The sequence below is a fragment of the Dendrobates tinctorius genome, unplaced genomic scaffold (assembly GCF_039654945.1).
Source record: "Dendrobates tinctorius isolate UK_male_01 unplaced genomic scaffold, ASM3965494v1 ptg000243l, whole genome shotgun sequence".
NCBI lineage: Eukaryota > Metazoa > Chordata > Amphibia > Anura > Dendrobatidae > Dendrobates > Dendrobates tinctorius.
Window position 1 is genome coordinate 10986084 of NW_027361910.1, and position 20532 is coordinate 11006615.

A 20532-nucleotide genomic window follows, 5' to 3' on the forward strand; every position below is an offset into this window, starting at 1 on the left:
ATTGATGACCTACTAATAATCTGGAAAGGCTCAGAGGAGGACTTGGTTACCTTCCACAACAACTTCAGCAAGTTCCACCCAACCATCAAACTCACCCTCAACTTTTCAAAATCCCAAATCCATTTTCTGAACACAACTATATACATCAAAGACAATACCTTACAAATCACTATTTACCATAAACCCACAGGACGTCCGGCATACCTGAGATGGAACAGCTTTCATCCGAGACACACAAAAAAATCAATAATCTACAGTCACGCTCTAAGGTACATTCGGATCTGTTCAGACAATGAGGATAGAAAACTACAACTGCTATCACTCAGAAAAACATTCCTACACCAAGGATATCATCCACTTGTAATTGCTGAACAGATCCACTGAGCTACAAGGATCCCAAGAAGCAGCCTCCTGGATTACAAACAGAAGGAGGAAAACAACAGGGTGCCGCTTGAGGTCACGTACAACCCTCACATGAACAATTTAAGGAAAATTGGCGCAGACCTCCAACCCATATTCCACAAAGACCACAGACTGAAAGCAATATTCCTGGAACTGCCACTGCTCTCCTACAAACAGCCTCCCAACCTAAGGAATATCCTTGTCAGAAGTACCCTCGCATCACCTTCAGAGACAGGCACAGTCCCCTGTAACAGTAAGAAATGCAAGACCTGCACCCACATATCACCAACAGATAAAGTCCCCACACCAAACACAAATCAGGACTATAAGATCATGGACTCTTTTTCATGTACATCCTCCAATGTCGTGTACATGATACAGTGTACAAGGTGCAATGCAGGGACATACATCGGGGAAACTAAGCAAAAACTACAAACAAGGATGAATCTGCATAGACATACGATAAAAAATGAGCTGGACCCACCTGTAGGGATACACTTGTCTAGACCTGGACACAGCTTGGCAGATCTAAAAGTCCTAATATTGAAAGGTCATTTTAATAGTGACAGAGAAAGGAAGATTTGGGAGTTTAAATTTATAAATATGTTCCAATCGCTAACAATAGGACTGAATTTGACACCTGGGTTCATGACTCATTACATGAACACAGTTCACACCTCCACAAGAAGGTCTTCAGATCTCTAATAGAACAGTTGGTCCACATCTGCATGTATAACAAAAACCTTAATTTGATTTCCTTGGCCTGTCTATAGCTAGCATCATCTCATGTCCTGTTGTAATTCCTATTTAAATGTTGCCATCTTTTCTCAGTAATTCACTTGTAATACAGCCTGATGAAGGGGCCTTTTGAGCCCTGAAAACTTGCTTGCAAATATAATTTCTCTGGTTAGCCAATAAAGGTATCACGCCTTGAATACTTTTCTCACTTTTTTGGGGGACATAAGTATTTGCATCTATTTTTCTGGCTAACACGGTACCACAATTTTATTTTGTTTTGTACATCATGAGATATAAATAAAATTGTTATGATAACATATTGTCCTTGGTATAATTAATTTTATTTTAGATTTTCTTGAATGTAAATTGTATTATTCAATAAAAATAGCCAGTACTCTGAATATTTTTGGTATTGGTCTATGATTCTCTTTTGAGATATTCGGCGTTTTTTGGTCATCATTTTCTTCTATTTTTGGGATCTCTTTTCCATATAGGTGTTTATCTTTGGTCATCCATCCTGCTCTCTTTATTAAATTAAATGCTTCCAATTCATCCTTCATTTCAGGATTGTTATTGATTGTGCAGTGAGAATTTCATTTAGCAAAATCTCTCATCCTTCTTGGACAATTCTGCCCTTTAGAACATCTAGCCATTGGACCTTTCCTATCCTCTTTTTACGTCCATTAAAATCTGCCTTTCTAAAGACTAACCTGAGTCCTCGCTGGTCTTCCTCCTCTTGCAATCCAAAATTCTAGGATAGCATGTTCGCTGCCTCCTAAATTCTCAGCCACTTTAACTTCTAAAACCATTTCCTCCCTGTGTGTTAGTAGACATGGTTGGTCTTCTGTAGCACTGAAGAGTCTTGATACTCTATCAGACACATATTTAATTTGGGCACCAGGAACACAGCACACTTTTCGTGAGGTAATGTCCGGTCATCAGATAGCGACTTCTGTTCCTCACAGTAGGGAATCTCTCAAAAAGACCACTCTCCTTTTCTTCTTCACCACAGTGCTTCATTTTCTCCCTTCAAAAGGCTTCTGCTTTCTTACTGGAGTGCTCTTTTTGGGCAAAACACTTTTTTGATGTACATATTCATAATTGTCTTGCATGAGAGCCTGGTAGTGGTTCTTTATCGCTCTGTATGCTGACTACCTCCTCATTTTCCTTCTACATTGGGTCACATGCTTCCATTTCTATTTTTCTCCAGGTACGAGGGGCTGCTGATAAGTCTTAGGCTTTACCCAGAAAGAAACGAGATAGGAAGATGAAACTTTACATTTATTCCACATACTCTCCACTGATGTCAGCATACCTCCAAGTTCTGTAAGCCTTGCAAAAAGAAGGATTTTAGTTGTGCCTCAAACCAGGCATCCATAACAGCCATGGCATCAGAAATAGTGTGAAATTTGGTACCCTTGAGATGTTTCTTCATGTTTCTTCAGGTTTGGAAACATATGATTGTCGGAGGGCGCTAGATCTGGTGAACAAGGTGGGTGGTCAACCAGTTGGAAGCCCAGCTCCACCAGTTCTGCCTTGGTCGTTTGTGCAGTGTGAGCGGAGGCATTCTCTTGCAGGAACAAGATTCCTTTGGACAGCTTGGTGCAACTTTTGGCCTTCAGAGCTGCCTTCAATTGGTCCAAAAGTTCAATGTAATACCTTGCATTGATGGTGGAACTCTTTTGAAGGTAGTCCACTAGCAGCACGCCCTCCTTATCCCAGAACACAGACGCCATCACCTTAGTGGCTGATATTTGCACCCTGAACTTCTTTGGATGAGGATAACCACTGTGCCTCCACTCTTTTGACTGCTTCTTGGTTTCAGGGTCATACAAATAAACCCAGGTCTCGTCCATAGTGACCAGTCAATCCAGGAAGTTCGTATCAGTCTGGAAATGCTGACAAATGGACCGGGAAGTTTTCATTCACATGCTTTTCTGATCTGTTGTCAAACATTTGGGGACCCACTTTGCAGATAGCTTCTTCATGTCCAAATATTTATGGATAATTACACAAACACGTTCACGGGATATCCCCATGATGTCTGCTATTGCTTTAGGTGAAATTTGCTGATTCTCCAATATGAGGTTGTGCACAGCAACAAAGATTTCCGGAACATCAACCACTCTCAGTCAACCAGGACAATCCTCATAATTGGTGCTGAAGTGGCCCATTTTAAATTTGGCAACCCAGTTCTTAACTGTAGAAAATGAAGGGCATTGATCCTCCAATGTCTGTGAAATATCACCATGAATATTCTTTGCAGACTTTCCTTGCAGAAACAAGAATTTTATCACTCCTCTGCTCTCATTTGCTGTGAATATCGCATCAGACTCTGCCATTTTGTTTTCCCACATGCATAAGGTGTAAAACACAAAATTTTGAAAACATAGTTTAGACACTTAAGTCTTTCATGTGATGTAACATTCATTGCCATAGAATCAAAAAAGATCACAAAGCCAAAGACTTATCCCCAGCCCCTCATACATTGAAATGTGCTTCTCTTCAAACATTCTGAATAGTTATTTCTACTCTGTCAATAACTTCTGCAAGAACACTGAAAAGTTAATCTCTTGCAACATTCTGAGGAGATTCTTCTGCTCTGTCTAGGAAATCCTTGATGAGCTTCAGTATAGCCATTCTCTCCTGAAGACGTTATACCTAGAGTTGAGCGATACCAGCCGATACTTGAAAATATCGGATCGGAATGGATCGGCCGATCTTAAAAAAAAGTATCGGTATCGCCGATTCCGATACCGGGAACCAATGCAAGTCAATGGGGCCAAAATATCGGAATTAAAAAAAACCCTTTCTTTCCTTGTAGGTTAATTCTACATGAAGAAAAACAACTAAGAATAATGTAGAATGTATTGTGGGAGGTGGAGGAGACATTAAAGCCATAGAGGTTTAGCCCAATCAAATGGAATAGCAGGAATTAAACTTTTTTTTTAAAGACGTTAGGAGTTACAAAGATATTGGCTATGTTAGCCTCATTTATATTTTGCCAGACATGTATGTCTTCTTCTTCTTTCTTCTTTCTTCTTCTTTCTTATTCTTCTTCCTTTTTTTACCTTCTTCTTCTTCTTATTCCTTTTTTTACATTCTTCTTCTTCTTCTTCTTCCTTTTTTTACATTCTTCTACTTCCTTTTTTTACATTCTTCTTCTTCTTCCTTTTCTTACATTCTTCATATTCTTCTTATTCAACAATTATTATTCTACATATTCAACTTCTTCATCTTCTTCCTATTCTTCTTCATCATATTCTTATTTGTGTCAGGCATTCCTGTAGTTGTTATCTAGAAAAGTTAGAAGTTTACACCTTCCGTTCTGCCTGTCACAAAAGATTTACAACAGGATTTGTCCGCGTTCAGTTTGGCCTGCAGCAGCAGGCCTTTTCCAGGGGCACCACGAGGAGGAACGGACTCACCCCCATACACTGCTTAGTCTTCTTCTGCTTATAAATAAGATAATATCATTTGCTCAGAGTATTAGTCTTATGCTTAATGTTCTTCTGCTTTGTTTTTTTATGCTTCTTTGTCTTCTCTCTCTTGTTGTTCTGCATCTTGGTGGTTGTCTTCCTGTTCTTTGTCCTCTTGAACCAGCTGACAGTACTGGCACCCAGAGGGGCAGCAGAAGGAACAAGAGCCAATGGCACTACCGAGGACCAGCTGACGGTGCTGGAACCCGGTTACTAAGCAGGAGGTACCTGTGCTACAAAGCACTACCAAGGACCAGCAGACGTTGCCGGAACTCGGATACCGAGATGGAGGCACCTAGGTCAAAGGCTCTGCCGAGAACCAGCTGACGGTGCTGGAACCCGGATGGGTAGCATAAGCTGCAAGAGCAAATGGAAATAGCGAGGACCAGCTGACAGTGCTGGCACCCGGAGGGGCAGCAGAAGGAATAAGAGCCAATGGCACAACCGAGGACCAGCTGACGGTGCTGGAACCCGGTTACTAAGCAGGAGGTACCTGTGCTACAAAGCACTACCAAGGACCAGCAGACGTTGCCGGAACTCGGATACCGAGATGGAGGCACCTAGGCCAAAGGCTCTGCCGAGAACCAGCTGACGGTGCTGGAACCCGGATGGGTAGCATAAGCTGCAAGAGCAAATGGAAATAGCGAGGACCAGCTGACAGTGCTGGCACCCGGAGGGGCAGCAGAAGGAATAAGAGCCAATGGCACAACCGAGGACCAGCTGACGGTGCTGGAACCCGGTTACTAAGCAGGAGGTACCTGTGCTACAAAGCACTACCAAGGACCAGCAGACGTTGCCGGAACTCAGATACCGAGATGGAGGCACCTAGGCCAAAGGCTCTGCCGAGAACCAGTTGACGGTGCTGGAACCCGGATGGGTAGCATAAGCTGCAAGAGCAAATGGAAATAGCGAGGACCAGCTGACAGTGCTGGCACCCAGAGGGGCAGCAGAAGGAATAAGAGCCAATGGCACAACCGAGGACCAGCTGACGGTGCTGGAACCCGGTTACTAAGCAGGAGGTACCTGTGCTACAAAGCACTACCAAGGACCAGCAGACGTTGCCAGAACTCGGATACCGAGATGGAGGCACCTAGGCCAAAGGCTCTGCCGAGAACCAGCTGACGGTGCTGGAACCCGGAGGGGCAGCTGAAGTTACCCCTGAAAAGCAAAGTTGGCATGCCGCAAGCTGGCCGCAGTTACCGAATCACACAGTCCTACAGGGGGTGCTTGTCCTACTGGTACTACGGAACAAGCCTTTCTTACCAGAACCCGCAGTCCACATAGGAAGCACCTAAACTGCTGGCACCCTAGCCTCGGCTAACCCAACCGCAACACGACATGGCAACTTGGGGTGACAAACTGACATTGACACTTCCCGGAAACAGCAGGCAGGGCTGGAACCAAGCTGGGCAGGAGGGAGTACCCGTGCCAAAGTCAGTTATGAGCAGCAACTGGCGATGTTGGAGCCCAGGGACAAGCACTTAGCAGGCTGAGGCCTGATGTGCTGTCAATTGGGAGGCAGCAGGACAGATTGCCATCAAAACAGCAGGGGAACAGCTGACGTTACTGAACCCCACAAACACAGGAGCTAGTGTTTTACTCTGTGAAGACGGCACTTCCGAGCAACAACTGGCTGTGTTGAAGCCCAGGGACAAGCACGGAGCAGGCTTAGGCTGCATTGAAGATATTTTAAGATCGGTTGTAGACTTCTACTAATTTTAACCAAGCTCCACTTAGGCCTGTGGCTTCACTGATTTTCGTATTTCCCCTGTCCTCCAACCCCGCCAGTTACAGCTCCGAAGTGGCGTCTGCACAATCCACACTTGTTCCTGTGTTCCAGGTGTTCAGTCCGGTCAGTTAATCCCCTGATGTGTGTCCGGCAATGTCGCCTGCTCTGTCCACATTCCCATAAGTAGTTATGGGAATGTGGACAGAGCAGGCGACATTGCCGGACACACATCAGGGGATTAACTGACCGGACTGAACACCTGTAACACAGGAACAAGTGTGGATTGTGCAGACGCCACTTCGGAGCTGTAACTGGCGGGGTTGGAGGACAGGGGAAATACGAGAGACAGTGGAGCCACAGGCCTAATTGGAGCACGGTTAAAAATCAGTAGTAGTAGGACTGTGTAGGCAGTAGGAGACTTTGCCATCCACACAGCAGGGGATCAGCTAGCGTTACTGAACCCCACTGAGACACGGGAGCAAGTGTCTCTTTCCGTGTGGACGGCACTTCCGAGCTACAACTGGCTGTGTTGAAGCCCAGGAAATAGGAGGGTGTAGGCAGAGGCCTACTGTCTTTGGATTGCGGAGACAGCAGGAGAGACTGCCATCCACACAGCAGGGGAACAGCTGGCGTTACTGAACCCCACTGAGACACGGGAGCAAGTGTCTCTTTCCGTGTGGACGGCACTTCCGAGCTACAACTGGCTGTGTTGAAGCCCAGGAAATAGGAGGGTGTAGGCAGAGGCCTACTGTCTTTGGAATGCGGAGACAGCAGGAGAGACTGCCATCCACACAGCAGGGGATCAGCTAGCGTTACTGAACCCCACTGAGACACGGGAGCAAGTGTCTCTTTCCGTGTGGACGGCACTTCCGAGCTACAACTGGCTGTGTTGAAGCCCAGGAAATAGGAGGGTGTAGGCAGAGGCCTACTGTCTTTGGAATGCGGAGACAGCAGGAGAGACTGCCATCCAAACAGCAGGGGAACAGCTGGCGTTACTGAACCCCACTGAGACACGGGAGCAAGTGTCTCTTTCCGTGTGGACGGCACTTCCGAGCTACAACTGGCTGTGTTGAAGCTCAGGAAATAGGAGGGTGTAGGCAGAGGCCTAATGTCTTTGGAATGCGGAGACAGCAGGAGAGACTGCCATCCACACAGCAGGGGATCAGCTAGCGTTACTGAACCCCACTGAGACACGGGAGCAAGTGTCTCTTTCCGTGTGGACGGCACTTCCGAGCTACAACTGGCTGTGTTGAAGCCCAGGAAATAGGAGGGTGTAGGCAGAGGCCTACTGTCTTTGGAATGCGGAGACAGCAGGAGAGACTGCCATCCACACAGCAGGGGATCAGCTAGCGTTACTGAACCCCACTGAGACACGGGAGCAAGTGTCTCTTTCCGTGTGGATGGCACTTCCGAGCTACAACTGGCTGTGTTGAAGCCCAGGAAATAGGAGGGTGTAGGCAGAGGCCTACTGTCTTTGGAATGCGGAGACAGCAGGAGAGACTGCCATCCACACAGCAGGGGAACAGCTGGCGTTACTGAACCCCACTGAGACACGGGAGCAAGTGTCTCTTTCCGTGTGGACGGCACTTCCGAGCTACAACTGGCTGTGTTGAAGCCCAGGAAATAGGAGGGTGTAGGCAGAGGCCTACTGTCTTTGGAATGCGGAGACAGCAGGAGAGACTGCCATCCACACAGCAGGGGATCAGCTAGCGTTACTGAACCCCACTGAGACACGGCAGCAAGTGTCTCTTTCCATGTGGACGGCACTTCCGAGCTACAACTGGCTGTGTTGAAGCCCAGGGACAAGCACGGAGCAGGCTGAGGCTGCATTGAAGAAATTTTAAGATCGGTTGTAGACTTCTACTAATTTTAACCAAGCTCCACTTAGGCCTGTGGCTTCACTGATTTTCGTATTTCCCCTGTCCTCCAACCCCGCCAGTTACAGCTCCGAAGTGGCGTCTGCACAATCCACACTTGTTCCAGGTGTTCAGTCCGGTCAGTTAATCCCCTGATGTGTGTCCGGCAATGTCGCCTGCTCTGTCCACATTCCCATAAGTAGTTATGGGAATGTGGACAGAGCAGGCGACATTGCCGGACACACATCAGGGGATTAACTGACCGGACTGAACACCTGGAACACAGGAACAAGTGTGGATTGTGCAGACGCCACTTCGGAGCTGTAACTGGCGGGGTTGGAGGACAGGGGAAATACGAAAATCAGTGAAGCCACAGGCCTAAGTGGAGCACGGTTAAAAATCAGTAGTAGTATGACTGTGTAGGCAGCAGGAGACTTTGCCATCCACACAGCAGGGGATCAGCTGGCAGTGCTGAACCCCACTAACACTTGAACGAATGTGTTTGGCTCTGTGGAGATGACACTTCTGAACACCTACTGACGCTGTTGGAGCCCAGGATCAGGCGTGGAGCAGGATGGGGCCTACTGGATTTTGGCTGGTGTAGGCAGCAGGAGACTTGCCATCTCCACAGCAGGGGAACAGCTGGCAGTGCTGAACCCCACTAACACTTGAACGAATGTGTTTGGCTCTGTGGAGACGACACTTCTGAACACCAACTGATGCTGTTGGAGCCCAGGATCAGGCGTGGAGCAGGCTGGGGCCTACTGGATTTTGGCTGGTGTAGGCAGCAGGAGACTTGCCATCTCCACAGCAGGGGAACAGCTGGCAGTGCTGAAACCCACTAACACTTGAACAAATGTGTTTGGCTCTGTGGAGATGACACTTCTGAACACCAACTGACGCTGTTGGAGCCCAGGATTAGGCGAGGAGCAGGCTGGGGCCTGTTGCTTTTGGCAGGTGAAGGCAGCAGGAGACTTGCCATCTCCACAGCAGGGGAACAGCTGGCAGTGCTGAAACCCACTAACACTTGAACAAATGTGTTTGGCTCTGTGGAGACAACACTTCTGAACACCAACTGACGCTGTTGGAGCCCAGGATTACGCATGCCACATGCAGAGGCCAATGGGCAGCGGTTTTTATGGAGGTTGTTGACTACTACTGATTCTAACCATGCTCCACTTAGGCCTCTGGCTCCACTGTCTCTACTATTTACCCTGGCCTCCAACCCCGCCAGCTACATCTCTGAAGTGGCGTCAGCACAATCTACACTTGTTCCTGTGTTACTGGTGCTCAGTCCCGTCAGTTGATCCCCTGATGTTTGTCCGGCAAGTTCGCCAGCTCTGTCCTCATTCCCACTACTGGTTATGGGAATGTGGACAGAGCAGGAGACCTTGCCGGACACACATCAGGGGATAAACTTGATGGGACTGAGCCACAGGAACACAGGAACAAGTGTAGATTGTGCTGACGCCACTTCAGAGATGTAGATGGTGGGGTTGGAGGCCAGGGGAAATAGTAGAGACAGTGGAGCCAGAGATCTAAGTTGGGCACGGTTAAAAATCAGTAGTGGTTTGAATGTTGATGGAGCTGGTGACTTTGCCGTCCACACAGCAGGGGATCAGCTGGCGTTACTGAACCCCACTAACACAGGAGCTAGTGTGTTTCTCTGTGCAGATGACACATCTGAGCGACAACTGGCTGTTTTGAAGCACAGGGATTATAGTTCAGGTGGTAGAAAAATGAACACACCAGCAGACCTGGATACAGTTGCCAACCACAAATTTAGTCTGTAAGAGGAATGGCAAAGTCTTTGGAGATCCAGGCCTTGTTCATTTTCAGAAAAGTCAGCCGGTCAACATTATCGGAAGATAGTCGCGTGCGACGGTCTGTTAGTACACCACCTGCGGCACTAAAGACGCGTTCCGATAATACACTGGCAGCAGGGCAAGCCAGCACCTCCAATGCATACTGGCTAAGCTCTGGCCATGTATCCAGCTTAGAGACCCAAAACTTGAAGCGGGAAGAGCCATCTGGGAGTACAGCGACAGGGCAAGACATGTAGTCTGACACCATCTGACGGAAGCGTTGCCTCCTGCTGACTCGAGGCGTCGCTGATGGTGTAGACAATTGTGGTGGACACACAAAACTTTGCCACATTTGGGCCATAGTGGTCTTGCCTTGTGCTGCGGCGCTGCCTCTGCTCCCTCTTTGTGCAGAGTTTCCTCCACTGCCTCAACGCACAGAGCTGCTTTGTAAAGCACTAGCAACAATGCTGTCGGGTGGAATGGAAAACATTATGGACTGCACCAGTGACTCTTCGTATTCCCGCCGTTTATGCTCCCGGTTCAACGTTGGTATGAGCCTTTGTACGCTGTCCCGGTAGCGAGGATCTAGGAGGGTGTACACCCAATAATCAGCCGAGACGAGAATGTGGGCGATGCGGCGGTCGTTTCTCAGGCACTGCAGCATGAAATCAACCATGTGCTGCAGACTCCCAACTGCCAAAGAACCGCTGTCCCCTGTTTGAGGCGTGACCTCGACCTGCTCTGCATCACCCCACCCTCGCTGTACATACTGAGTAGAGGTTTGTGTACCTCCCTCCTCTGGAGAGATGTCTTCCTCCTCCATCGACTCCTCCTTATCCTCCTCACAAAGTGTCCCCTGCCTAGGCCTTTGTGAGGAAACACGTAGCGCAGACTGTCCTGAAGCAGATGGCATTTGGGACTCCTCATCCTCCACCTCTTCCGAAACCTCATCCCTTAGTGCTTGCAGTGTTTGTTGAAGCAGGCAGATAAGGGGGACAGTCATGCTGACTAGTGCATCATCTGCACTCGCCATCCGCGTGGATTCATCGAAGGCACGCAAAACGAGGCAGATGTCCTTCATAGAGGCCCACTCAATGGTGCTGAAGTGTGAATGGCGCACAGTGCGACTTGTTTGCGCCTGATGCAGCTGGTACTCCATGACTGCTGCCTGCTGCTCACACAACCGCTCCAACATATGTAACGTTGAATTCCACCGGGTGGGTAGGTCACATATGATGCGATGTTCCGGAAGGCCAAATCGTCGCTGCAGAGCAGCGAGGCGCGATCTTGCCGTGCTGGAACGCCGCAAGTGAGCGCACTCTATGCGGACCTTGTGCAACAGTGCATCAAGATCCGGATAGTCCCTCAAAAAGCTCTGCATGACCAAGTTAGGCACATGTGCCAGACATGGGATGTGTGTGAGGTTGCCTAGGCCAAGAGCTGCCACCAGATTTCGGCCATTGTCACACACTACCAAGCCCGGCTGGAGATTCGCTGGCCCAAACCACACATCGCTCTCCTGCTTGATAGCATTCCAGAGCTCCTGCGCTGTGTGGCTTTGAATCCCCAAAGAAATTAATTTGAGTACAGCCTGTTGATGTTTGGCCACGGCTGTGCTCATATCGGTCGTAACAGGCTCCTGCTCTGCTGTTTCTGAGGAACTTGAGTAGGAGGAGGAGTCTATGTGTACAGACTGGAGTCCTGCAATCCGTGGCGTTGGAAGAACACGTACAGCGCCACTCTCCAGATCTGTACCCGGCTCCACAACATTGACCCAGTGGGCAGTGAGGGAAAGGTATCGTCCCTGTCCATGGTTACTGGTCCACGCATCGGTGGTCAGGTGGACCTTGCTACTAACGGCGTTTAGTAGCGCATGTTTTATTTTGCCCTCAACATGTTTCTGCAGGGCAGGGACGGCTCGCCTGCTGAAATAAAAGCGGCTGGGCACGTTGTATTGGGGGACTGCCAATGCCATTAAGTCCCGGAAGGTGTCAGTGTCCACCAGCCTGAATGACAGCATTTCAACTGCCAGAAGTTTGGCAATGCCAGCATTCAGATACTGTGCTCGGGGATGGTTTGCCGAGTAAGGGTGCCTTTTATCCCATGCCTGTGCTACCGATGGCTGTGATGGATGGGAACGTGCTGCTATGGGTGGAATCTGACAGGGTCTCCAGACAACAGTGGCAGAGGTTCTTCCTTGGCGATCCTGTGAGGAAGCCGAACCAGCAGTGTGTGAGCTGGAGGAAGAGGCCCCAACACGAACTGAAGAGGTGGTAGGTGGTGCTGTACGTTGGCCTACGTCTTCAGGGTGTCTCTGCAACTCCAACTCGTGCTTGGTGCGCACATGTTTCTACATATTTGTGGTATTGAGGTTGCTGACATTTCTCCCTCTTTTGACTTTCTGATGACACAGCTTGCATTTGACAAAGCAAATGTCATCTGCAACTGTGTCAAAAAAGGACCACGCACTGCAAGTCTTGGGAGCGCCCGTTTTGCCTTTGGAATGAGGAATGCTCCTAACGGGTGCCGAAGTGGAGGGTACAGGCAACCAAGTCTTCCCCCTCCCTCTGCCTCCTGTTTTGGCCGGTAGGGGAATCTCTTCCTCCGAGCTGCTCCCACCACCTTCCTGTTCCTCACGCCATGATGGGTCAAGGACCTCATCATCTTCCCTCCCCTCTTCAAACAGCTGCTTCTCCGGGGTTGTCTCGCCAGCACCGTACGCACCAGAAAGTGGCAACTGAGTCTCGTCATCATCTGATGCGTACTGAGGTGTGCTGACCATAGGCACTGGCCCACTCGCCTCTTCAGATTCAGAGGGACAAAGAAGTTGCGCATCACTGCATACTCCCTCTTCTTCACATTCAGGAATGCTGCTTGGCTGGCCCCCTCTTTCCAAGCCAACAGATTCCGAGAACAGAAGTAGAGACTGTGATGGCTCCTGTCCATGTCTCTCTGACTGCCTGGGCACTTTGGCAGGTGGTGAAGAGACAGATGGTTGCTCTTCGGTGCTCTGGTCCTGAGAGGATGCGGACTACAATGCAGGCAGGTAACCTACAATGCAAAAGATGAGGCTCCAAAAAAATTGGGTAATACTAATCTGGCTGCGCCGGCAGGGCACAAGCAAGAAAAAAGGCTCCTCTATCTACTCCTATATAGTGTTTGCAACCAACCAATGTTGATGGATACGGATGGATGCACACTAATAGGAGAAGAAAAAATGAGCAGCACTCAAAGACAAATATGAGTGAGGCAGTGACGCACGTTGAGCGTCTTACAACCAGACGTAGCTGCAGGACACTCTACTCAGCGTGAGCTGCACTCACACACAGTCAGAGACCTCTCAGACAGCCGTGAACAGTGCAGCTAAGTGGGCACTGGCACTGACAGGCTGCAGAAAGGCTCCGCTGTGTACTCCTATATAGTGTTTGCAACCACCGTAGATGGAGACGGATGGATGCACACTAATAGAAGAAAAAATGAGCTGCACTCAAATACAAATATGTGTGAGGCACTGACGCACGCTGAGCGTCCTACAACCAGACGTAGCTGCAGGACACACTACTCAGCGTGAGCTGCACTCACACACAGTCAGAGACCTCTCAGACAGCCGTGAACAGTGCAGCAAAGTGGACACTAGCACTGAAAGGCTGCAGAAAGGCTCCGCTGTCTACTACTAGTGTTTGCAACCAACGTATATGGATACAGATGGAAGCACACTAGATTGAAATTATGTAAAAAATGCAGCTCAAAAATTAAAAGATGTATGAGGCAGCAGTGATCATACTGGGTGGCCTACAGCCTGACGTGGCTGCAGGACACACTCCACAGCGTGAGCTGCACTCACACAGCCCTTGAAGACAGCTGTGAACACTGCTGCTAGGGCAAAGAAGGCTACAGTGGTGGTTTATGTAGCCTGGGTAAAGCACTAGATGTTTGGTGGAATCGCTATTTCTAACTGTCCCTCACAGTCTTCTACAGCAGCCTGTCCCTAACTGAATTCACAGCAGAGTGAACCAGAAATGGCGGCTGCGGTGGCTTTTATAGTGCATCATGACATCATTTCGGCAGCCAATCACAGCGATGCCAATAGTTAACATGCCTACATGCCTAACAGGATGTGCCCAGACTTCGGAGGATTCCCATTGGCTTAATCAAAGCAAGCAGGCTCATAGCATGATGGGAACTTCCGATTCCGGTATCCGATATGACAAAAGTATCGGAAGTCAGTATCGGAATTCCGATACCGCTAATATCGGCCGATACTTGCGGTATCGGAATGCTCAACACTAGTTATACCTTTTCCTCTAACAAAGTCACAAGCTTGCATTTCTGACACACAAAGGTTGTCTTTTCCGCTGACAAGTATGTAAACATATAGAACACATTGCAGCAAAACATATGGATAATCTCCTTCTCTATGCAAAACAAAACACATTTCTGTCGAATCGGCATAAAAATTTAGAGGTTTGCCAATTTCCTTCAAGCAGCCCGATCCAGCTACACCTTAAGAACCTCAGACTTGCAGCGACTCTTCATTCTTCTCAGAATGCACCAGGGATATGCAAATTACCTCTGTTAAGGTCTTTTCACACAAATTCACAATATCAAAGGCCAGGAAGGTGAGGCAGAACTGCCCACTGTGATATTTTTGTTGAATAGCTCTCTGCTGCCCTATATCATCCGGACAATTACATGATTGGCAGGCGAATAAGGAGAAGGCAGTAGCTATTTGCACTAACAGGCCAGTTATCAGGAACCTAACAGAGAGCACATTGTTTATACACCTTGGGATTCCAATGCATGGAATACAGTGCCTCGCGAAAGTATACAGCTCCCTAGAACTTTTCAACTTTTTCCCACATATCATGATTCAAACATAAAGAAACCAAATGTAAATTTTTGGTGAAGAATCAACAAGTGGGACACAATTGTGAAGTTGAACAAAATTTATTGGCTATTTTAAATTTTTGTGGAAATTCAAAAACTGAAAAGTGGGGCGTGCAATATTATTCAGCACATTTAACTTAACCCTAGAACGCATACCTGGGGCCTCGCAGGCCTGCCAGGTTACTTGTTTTCTATTTTCTGTAAAAGTACTTTAGTTAGAATTTTGAAAATCTAGGTAATCCTCAGGTATATAGTTGTTAGTAATTTCCAGTTGTTCATATATTTTTATGTTACAGACATTTTGGTATAACAACCTTTTTTTGGGACTACCCCATATTCACGCACCTGGGGCCTTTTAGGCCTGTACTAGGTTTACATGTGATACTCAGTCTTTTTGTCTGTATTGTTGCTGGGGAAGAACTTTTATGACTCTGCTATTGCTGGGAAGAGTGTGGGTTCTGCATGACAACATGGTCATGTGATCTTGGAAGGGAGGCTCCCTCACAAAGTCATGTGTCTCTGACCTCATCGCAGGTCTTTTTGTCGTAATTGCTGGAGAGATTTTGGAGGAAGAAGTCAGCTTTCTTTTGTCTGGAAATAGAAACTTTCTGAGCTCCAAAACCAGAGGCTTCTACTGCACTACAAGAAAGTGATCTGTTGGAGGTAAGAGGAGGGGGGCTGCACTTTACCTGCTTTATATAGCTTGGTGTGCTGGGACCCTAACAAAGAGTCTTATCACATACTGTTTACAGTGCACAAGCCTGATTGTAATCTTTTTTTTTTTCTTTTTAGTTTACTGACATCTAAAATTACAATGGCACAGTCTACTTCCAGGGGATTGACTGACCATGAAATCGAGGTGATTGTTTTCAATAGTGATGAAGAAAGTGAAATTTCTTTGTCTGATGAAGAGTACATGCCACCAGCTAATGTATCAACTTCATCGTCCAGCGATTCTTCAGATGATGAAGAAGTAGTGGATCCAGCAGAACGTTCAAATAGAACATCTAAAACGAATATTTTTTGGAACAGTACTGCTGCGGCTCCTGCACGCACCCCATCACATAACATTATTAGAGTTGCTCAAGGAGCTGTCGGAATTCCCCAATTCATGTCCAAAAGAGATGTTTTCTGTAAATTTGTTTCGGATGATATTGTAGATGAGGTAGTTTTGTGTACTAACGTAGAAGAAAAATGTATCGCATCAGGAAGAAAAAAAAAATGGAAAAATATAACTAAAGAGGAACTATATGCTTATATTGGCCTTACTCTTCTGGCAGGGTCGACAAAATCATACGATGTTCCAATCAGAGAGTTATTTCAGAACCCATTTGCAGATCCACACTACAAAGCTACTATGTCCATCAATAGATTTGAGGGTATTCGGAGATGCCTTCGTTTTGATGAAAAGAGAACTCGCCCTGTGAGGTTGGCAACCGATAAATTAGCCCCTATTAGCTATATCTGGAATCTTTTTATCAAGAACTGTACAAAGCTTTACCATTCCAGTGATAATGTGACAGTGGACGAGCAACTTCTTGCCTTTAGGGGACGTTGCAAATTCATTCAGTATATGCCCAGTAAGCCAGCTAAGTATGGCATAAAAATTTTCTGGATGTGCGATTCAGCAAGCTATTATGGGATGAATGGTCTGATTTACTGTGGCAAAGAAGCTGATGCTCCAGTCCAGAGAGACCTATGTTCCGACATAGTAAAAACACTTGCTCTACGGATTACAGATCCATTACGGATCACCTCCTGGCGGACCCCAGCGCTAGTGGGAATGCATCCTTACTTTGCAATTGTAAAATAAATTTTGAAAAGTATTTTTATTTGAGTTATTCCGTGTTATTTTGCACACAGGCCTAAAAGGCCCCAGGTGCATGAATATGGGGTAGTCCCAAAAAAGGTTGTTATACCGAAATGCCTATAACATAAAAATATATGAACAACTGGAAATTACTAACAACTATATACCTGAGGAATACCTAGAGTTTCAAAATTCTAACTAAAGTAATTTTACAGAAAATAGAAAACAAGTAACCTGGCAGGCCTGCGAGGCCCCAGGTATGCGTACGCCAGCCTTAGCTGGGGTCACCAGGAGGTCAGATCCATTATCGAATCCCATCCTGGCATACCCCAGCGCTAGTGGGAATGCATCCTTACTTTGCAATAAACTTTGAAAAGTATTTTTATTTGAGTTATTCCATGATAACTGTAAATAGGCCTTAAAGGCACCAGGTGCGTGAATGTGTAGATTTCTATGGGTATGCGTTCTATGGTTAATACTTTGTTACGCCACCTTTTGCTGCTATTACAGCTACAAGTCGCTTGGGGTATGTCTCTGTCAGTTTTGTACATCAATAGACTGAAATTCTTGCCCATTCTTCCGTGGCAAACAGCTTGAGCTCAGTGAGGTTTGATGGAGATTGTTTGTGAACAGCAGTTTTCAGTTCTTTCCACAGATTCTAGATTGGATTCAGGTCAGGACTTGGACTTGGCCATTCTAACACCTGGATACGTATATTTATGATCCATTCCATTGTAGATTTTGCTTTATGTTTGGGATCATTGTCTTGTTAGAAGACAAATCTCCGTCCCAGTCTCAGGTCTTTTTCAGACTCTAACAGCTTTTTTACAAGAATGGTCCTGTATTTGGCTCTATCCATCTTCCTATCAATTTTAACCATCTTCCCTGTTCCTGCTGAAGAAACGCAGGCCCAAACCATGATGCTGCCACCACCACGTTTGACAATGGGGATGGTGTGTTCAGGGTGATGAGCTGTGTTGCCTTTACCCCAAACATATCGTTTGGCATTGTTACCAAAAAGTTCGATTTCGCTTTCATCTGACCAGAGCACCTTCTTTCACATGTTTGGTGTGTCTCCCAGGTGGCTTGTTACAAACTTAAAACCACACTTTTTATGGATATCTTTGAGAAATGGCTTTCTTCTTGCCACTCTTCCATAGAGGCCAGATTTGTGCAGTTTACCGACTGATTGTTGTCCTATGGACAGACTGTCCCACCTCAGCTGTAGATCTCTGCAGTTCATCCAGAGTGATCATGGGCCTCTCGGCTGCATCTCTAATCAGTCTTCTCCTTGTTTGAGATTAAAGTTTAGAGGGACGGCCGGGTCTTTGTAGATTTGCAGTGGTATGATACTCTTTCCATTTCAATATGATCGCATGCACAGTGCTCCTTGGGATATTTAAAGTTTTGGAAATCATTTTGTATTCAAATCTGGTCTTTAAACTTCTCCACAACAGTATCATGGACCTGCCTGTTGTGTTCCTTGGTCTTCATGATGCTCTCTGTGCTTCAAACAGAACCCTGAGGCTATCACAGAGCAGGTGCATTTATACAGAGACTTGATTACACACAGGTGGATTATATTTAACATCATTAGTCATTTAGGACAACATTGGATCATTCAGAGATCCACAATGAACTTCTGGAGTGAGTTTGCTACACTGAAAGTAAAGGGGCCGAATAATATTGCAAGCCCCACTTTTCATTTTTTGAATTTCCACAAAAATTTAAAATAATCAATAAATTTCGTTCAACTTCACAATTGTGTCCCACTTGTTGATTCTTCACCAAAAATTTACATTTGGTATCTTTATGTTTGAAGCATGACATGTAGGAAAAGGTTGAAAAGTTCCAGGGAGCCGAATACTTTCGCAAGGCACTGTATATGTATATACCCCATATGGTCACCGCTTACTTCCCCATAACCCCAGACTACTCGCCGCCACTGCCAATCATTTATACCGGCCAATTGGATGCCTGAGAGTTGGCTTATGGATTTGATGACTGGTTTACAAAACAAAGCTAACAGAACTATTACATTTTATATTTAATCCAAAGGAAGGCAGCGTTTATGAAAAATATACAAAAGATTTTACAAGGTGACCGAACGAGAGCACTTCGATTGGCTGTTTAGTGAACAGGATCTCTGCATACACGATATGTATCTCTCTACACAAGCCCAGATCATAATTCGGCTTGAACATTTAACACACCCTGAGTGCCACCCACACACCCTCCCCGTGATGACCTCATGTGGGCAGGGTTGTAATCTGTTAGAAAAAGAAGAAAAAGGAATTCCAGCTTCCAAAAAGTTCCATATTTTATTTATAAAAATAGCAAAAGATCATGACAGCAGTTCACATGAGTTGTCAAATAGCAACGCGTTTGGAACACTGAGCCTGTGTTCTTTTTCAAAAAGCTACATGTCACAAGGACATGGGAGTTTTTTATTTACAAATTTAGCCAATGAACAGCAGTATAAACACATGTCTTGCATGAAATTAATTAAAATTGAATAAAAAAGTGGCAAAATACAAAATTGTCCAGTGGAATCGGCATTGTTCAGCGCAAGCTCCGCCCACAGTACCAAGGATGTCCAGTCATCGTGCTTGGCCGAAACAAAATGTAGCAGATACGTGACCAGGGTCTGGTTGGCTCTCTCTACCAACCCATTCGTCTTGGGATGGTAAGCTGAAGAGAGATTCAGCTCATTGCTGAGTAAGCGACAAAGCTCTCTCCAGAACCGAGATGCAAACTGGGGACCCCGGTCACTAATGATTTTGTCAGGCATACCGTGTAGGCAAAAGACGTGTTTAATGAACAACGCTGCCAAGTCCCGTGCAGAAGGCACCTGCGGAAGAGGCACCAAGTGCACCATTTTGGAAAAATGGTCAGTGACTACCCAGATAACGGTGCAGCTACGAGACTTGGGTAAGCCCACCACAAAGTCCATCCCGACCATCTCCCAGGGCCTGTCTGCCATCAGCAGGGGGTAAAGTAGCCCAGCAGGCCGTTGTCGAGAAGACCTATTCTTGGTGCAGGAGACATATGCCCGAACATAGTCTCTGATGTTACGGGCCATATGCGGCCACCAGTATGTCCTCGCCAGTAGCTCAGAAGTCCTCTTGGTCCCAAAATATTCACCCACCCTGGACGAATGAGCCCAAGAGAGAACCTCCGGTCGCAGATTAGGTGGCACCAAAGTCTTGAACAGAGGCACAGACTCAAGCGAACCAGGGGCCATGGTCCTCAGGCTCACAGAAGGGACAATTAGCCGAGGCTCCTCCTCCTCCTCCTCTGATAACACTATGGAGCGGGAGACAGCATCAGCATGAATGTCCTTCTTCCTGGAAAGAAAGTGGAGGGTGAAGTGGAAGCAGGAGAAGAACAAGGACCATCTAGCCTGGCAAGAGTTTAACCGCTGGGTGGTTTGCAAGTAGACCAAATTTTTGTGGTTGGTGTATAAGTGGAAGGGATAGTGAGCCCCTTCCAGGAGGTGTCTCCATTCCAAAAAGGCTAACTTCATGGCTAGCAACTCCCTGTGTTGTAAGTTCATTTTCCGGTCCACCAGTTGTGAGTTCTCCTTCCAGGCTCCCTCTGGTGGTAACTGGAGGTAGTGAGGCTGATTTAATCAGTAGAAATCTGCCACTTGATAATGAGGATGACGATTGGACCTCAGGAATCTCAGACTGGATTTAAGACAGCCGACACCCTAGTCTGGTGCTGGTGACTCCTTCTGGCTTGTCAGGTCTTGGTTTCCAGCTCTGTTCCAGTCATCTAAAGCTAAGTTTTTCTGCTAATGTTCACACTTGATTTTGTTGGTCTA

At 46.8% G+C, this 20532-nt stretch overlaps 1 protein-coding gene across 1 annotated transcript in view; it reads left to right on the plus strand.

Annotated features, from left to right (window-relative positions):
• TMEM132D (transmembrane protein 132D) overlaps positions 1–20532 on the plus strand; it is a 1611777-nt gene that overhangs the window by 761924 nt on the left and 829321 nt on the right. The window lies entirely within an intron of this gene.